General features: G+C 33.9%; 1 long non-coding RNA gene across 1 annotated transcript; it reads left to right on the top strand.

Moving 5' to 3' along the window:
• The first annotated feature begins 82 nt into the window (after nt 1-82).
• LOC113119147 (uncharacterized) lies at nt 83-3,596 on the top strand. Its single transcript, XR_003294424.1, has 3 exons — nt 83-163; nt 320-379; nt 3,527-3,596. It is a non-coding gene; the product is annotated as an uncharacterized LOC113119147 (long non-coding RNA).
• The last annotated feature ends 1,887 nt before the right edge of the window (nt 3,597-5,483 follow it).

Genomic DNA, 5,483 nt, shown 5'->3' with positions numbered 1-5,483 from the left:
GAGTTATGACTTTATAGTGAATTTATAATCATTACTTATTTATTTTGTCTCTATTTTTTTCTTTGTTTCTTTAATGTTGAAGATTAATCATTCCAGACCTGATAATCAAATATGTACAGCATCTGATGTTGAGTCGACTGAACCTTTATATGAGAATGTTACGGTAAGTTGATGTTATAATCTGTTGATGTGAATGCTAATGTAATTACTATTATTATTATAGATGACCTAATATTTATTTATGTTGATACATTTTTTTTATTATTTTATTTTTCCATTCCGTTTATTTTTTCTGTTTTATTTTCCTTTGATGGCAAAGATGAATCATTCCAGACCTTGTGATATTGAGATGACTGAACCTGTGTATGAGAATACAATGGTAAGTGTTTTCACTCATTACCTAGAATATCAAATGTCTGTTCACTAAGTATATGGTCCAGACAATATAATTTACTTCTCAAGATCAAATAATTAAATTCTTTTTTATACTGTCCAGGAATTTGAACTATATAATTTATTAAGTTATTCATTTATTTTCAGCATGAAAAGCCGTAGTGTTTGGGACGCTGCCTTATCCGTCTCTCTGTGGGTGGAGCCCTGAATGATTGACAGCAGTGTCTTGATTTACAGAAATGTATATACCAATTGGTTTTACCCAGAGAGACTTGCAGACGATGAACCTTAAATGTGCAGTAATTTTATTTGAGATAAAGCATGAAAATGCCATATGAATTGGTATAAAACAGTCTTCATTCAGAAGAAACAAAAAGTGCATCTAAAAAATAATATCATCATGTGAAATCTCACTGTATGCAAAGTGTTATATATTCTGCTTATTCAGTTTATTAAAAGATGCCCTTTTAATAAAGTGTATTGTACTATTTTAGATGCAGCCAGTCTATCATTTTTCAGAGCAATTAGTTCAGCTGATTCAATTCAGAAAACTTCCTTTCTCACATCACTAGTCTGATTATAATGAATCAATGAAACAATCCAGCTCTCAGTGCCCTCTACAGAAGAAACTCCAGCTACACTACTCTTGGGTCACACAAATGTTTCATCATTAACCCTCATGTGGTGTTCGGGTCAATTTGACCCGGAGAAGATTTTCTTTTTCCCGAAAATAATAGTTAATGTTATCGCTTTGGACTGAAACTTAGTGACTTTGTTCCCAAAGGGTATAACTACAATTAAAAAAAAATTGGGAAATTTTCTTACTTTTTTTGTGGGGGTTTTGTTACCTTGTTACACTTGTGGTGTTCCCGGTCAAAAATGACCGGCCTATAAAAAATAGCTCATAAATCACTCATTATACCATATTTTCACCCAATCTTGGATTCAATCTTTTTGTCAACTTGTTCTCTTTCAATTAGGACTGGTTTTATATTTCTGTTTGCATCTGATTAATCGTGGGCCTCATTTATCTGAGAGTAGGCATCTCGTTTTTTGAGTAAAAAACAAATAATTTATGAGTAAATTTGGAAATATGAAAAAAAATTATGAAAAAAATGGCTACTGTTGATCACACTAGTCTACTCTAATGTTTCACCAGGAATTTTGTTTTGAAACTTTTGTTTTGTAAAAAATAATGCACAAAGTCACACTTGTGGTGTTCCCGGTCAAAAATGACCGGCCTATAAAAAATAGCTTAGAAATCACTCATTATACCATATTTTCACCCAATCTTGGATTCAATCTTTTTGTCAACTTGTTCTCTTTCAATTAGGACTGGTTTTATATTTCTGTTTGCATCTGATTAATCGTGGGCCTCATTTATCTGAGAGTAGGCATGGTCAAAAATGGTCACAATGGCCGACCATTGAAAGTGAATGGGAGAGACTGAAAATAACAGAACAATTTAGTTTTCAGGAGCATGTTCATTATTTTCAGGTACACATATGTGCATATGTGCTTGCAAACATCGAGCCCTTGGACCTGTGCATGTATCGATACATTTATACACACGCTACCCAGACACACACACGTTAAAACACACAAACTTTTTTGAGTATTACACAAGGAAAACCTTCAGGAGGAGGCTGTTCCTAGAAGAGCTGGGAAAATCCATGGTGAGCCCCCTGATACAGAGGCACCAAGATATACCCAGAGCACTGCCCTCTGCTACATTGGTGAGAGACATACAAACACCAGAACCAGGTCCTTCAGCTGGCACAGGCAAAGGAGAGAAACGAAAGAGATGCACTTTGTGTGCCCCAAAAGATGTGAAAACAGGCACTGTCTGTTTCAAATGCAGAGTGCACATTTGCAAGGCACATACATTAAACTGTTGTCAGTCATGTGCATAAGTGACACAAAATGACCAATTGCAAGTTACCTTAAAAATGCTTTTGTTAGTCACTTGCATGAGTTCACACAGAGACCGTCACAGTTTCTTATTTTGGTTAGTTCATAATTTGGAAAACTGAAAGAAAATGAACAGTATTTGATTTGTATTCTCTATATGACAGCGTTAATGTGTTTATTTTTTGTATGTCACAATGGTCAGTATTGTCATGGAACAGCACAAGTGTTACTGTGCACCCCTTTTCTGAAAAATTAAAGCATTTCAAAATACAAGCCCTGTGTTTTGTAATCTTCTACATTCACTTTCAATGGTCGGCCATTTTTGACCGGGAACATCACAAGTGTGACTTTGTGCCATTTTGTACAAAATAAAAGCATTTAAAAAAAAAATCCTGGTTAAACATTAAAGTAGGCTAGTGTGATCAACAGATGAAACTTTTTTTCACCTTTTTCACAATATTGACAAAATTATTAACAAATAATGCTTTTTTCACTCAAAAACTGAGGTGCATAAGCTCGGATAAATGACTCCTAAAATTAAATAGTTTGAAAATTAAATGCAAAACCAGTCCTAATTGAAAGATAACAAGTTGACAAAAAGATTGAATCCAAGATTGGGTGAAAATATGGTATAATGAGTGATTTCTAAGCTATTTTTTATAGGCCGGTCATTTTTGACCGGGAACACCACAAGTGTGACTTTGTGCATTATTTTTTACAAAACAAAAGTTTCAAAACAAAATTCCTGGTGAAACATTAGAGTAGACTAGTGTGATCAACAGTAGCCATTTTTTTCATATTTTTTTTTCATATTTCCAAATTTACTCATAAATTATTTGTTTTTTACTCAAAAAATGAGATGCCTACTCTCAGATAAATGAGGCCCACGATTAATCAGATGCAAACAGAAATATAAAACCAGTCCTAATTGAAAGAGAACAAGTTGACAAAAAGATTGAATCCAAGATTGGGTGAAAATATGGTATAATGAGTGATTTATAAGCTTTTTTTTATGGGCCGGTCATTTTTGACCGGGAACACCACAGGTGTTATTGGGTTTTGAACACCACATGAGGGTTAACTACATCTTTGGTTCGTGTGAGCATCAAAGACTCGTACTTCCTGGATTGAGAGCTTCAATCATAGAAAAAAAATGTGATTTGATGTGAATGTATGGTATGTATTTGGTGCAATAATATCATCGAAATCTGTCTTCCTACAGATGTCAGAACATGTCTGTGATGTCACGCACTCGTCTGTCCATCACAGGGTCACATGATCACACAGTCAACATGAGAGAGATGCTGCCATGAGTTTGCACACGGCTTGTTTTCTCACCTCTCTCGTTAGAGAGGAAACTGAGTTTATGGCCATATCTTATATCTTTTTTAACAAGATAACCAGCAGCAACAGAAGGGACACAAGGCCAGAGTCAGAAAAAATAAAAGATGAAACCATGATGAAGATCAAACGATGAAAACCTTTATTTGGGCTAACCTGTTATAATGTGTAAGTTCTACTTCTTTAGCATGTTTAAAGCATTTTAACAGATCAATATATAAGATGTTATTGATGTTGATATTGATATTGATATTGATGTTATTGATGTTATTCTGATGTTGTCTATGTGATGACACTCCATTTTCTTGTTAAAACTCTTCTTCTGCTTTATGCTGTGAAGTGTTACATGCTCCTGCTAAAATATAAGGCGTTGACCACATAAAAACCTCTTTACTGGTTTCATCCTGATCATTTGTAGTGCTGTTACTGGTCATGATTGTTGGTGAAACGGGGTTGAAGAACAGGGTTTTATAATCCTTCTGTAGACTGATTACCATCTAATATATTTTGCGTGTTAGAGCCATAGACTGTATAAAAACATGGACATAGTGTCCATGAGGTCACCCATAGGTTTCCAAAGAGCATTTTTTTTTGTTTCCTGTGCACCTTTTTATCCATCCTTCACAAAGAAAGGAGCTGCGTTGTAGTGTTAGATAGTATTTTGGGTGCTGTCATATCGCTACACCATACAATTTGCAGAAAGAGAAAGCTGAAAAGGTTTTGAGGTTAATGTATTACAAATAAATATAGCATAAAGCTTGAGATAATATTTTAACCTGGTGAAATGTAAATGACACAGCGCAAAAAAAAAAAAAAAAAAAAATATCACATGTTCCCTAGATAATACTTATCCCGTGCAAATAGGGCTTAAGTCACTTCCATGTTGGCCTCACGACAGACTGTGGCTGAAGAAAGTTGTAGTTTGTGCTCTTGTAACTCTTTCACTGCTTGTTCACAGCAGGTGTTGAATTATTGAATGTTCCAGAAACATCACACTAAACTTAAATAACATTCTACTAACATTTAGAAAATTTGACATTTTTATCTTATTGGAATGTTACAAATCAAGGTTCTTAGAATGTTGAATTGTAAATCAAAATTAAGTCGACAGAAAGTTTGAGGAACATCATACCTTTTAAAAACGTTCCTCTAACCTCAAGAAAACTGGACATTAATGTCCCTAGAACCAACACTGAATATTTGGAGAACATTCAAAATTAATTCATTCATATCATAATCATTCTAAAAAGTTATCTAAAAATATTCCAAAATTATCTCTATCTTTAGTATACCAACAAAATGAAACAATATTTTTTAACCATGCTTGCTTGTTTAATTATGTCTTTATCTTTATCTATTTATTCAATCCTACTCACCTGGGTTGTCTTGGCTTAAAAATGCTCTTTATAAATGATATAAATGCATGCACACACACACACACACACACACACACACACACACACACACACACACACACACACACACACACACACACATATATATATATATATATATATATATATATATATATATTGCAACCTTAGTGTGTTATATGTGTAATGGATGTGAACAAACACACTCACACGTGGGTTTCTTTGTGCTTGCCTTTACCTTTTTGGAAATAAAATGACACAAATCACTTTGGCTGAAGATAAATTACTGCAGACATTCAAGAACACAGCAGCGACACTCAAATCTTCTGTAGTACGACCAAACTCGTATGATTCATATTAAACATATAACAGAATACATGAAAACTGAAACAATATCCCTGTAATTAATACAGTGTACTCATACAGAACAATAATTTGATAACAGGAAAACATCAATTGTTAACA

This window comes from Carassius auratus, chromosome 1 (genome assembly GCF_003368295.1).
Source record: "Carassius auratus strain Wakin chromosome 1, ASM336829v1, whole genome shotgun sequence".
NCBI classification, from domain to species: domain Eukaryota; kingdom Metazoa; phylum Chordata; class Actinopteri; order Cypriniformes; family Cyprinidae; genus Carassius; species Carassius auratus.
Note: the sequence above shows the minus strand (reverse complement) of the source record. Positions and strands in the feature narration are given on the sequence as shown.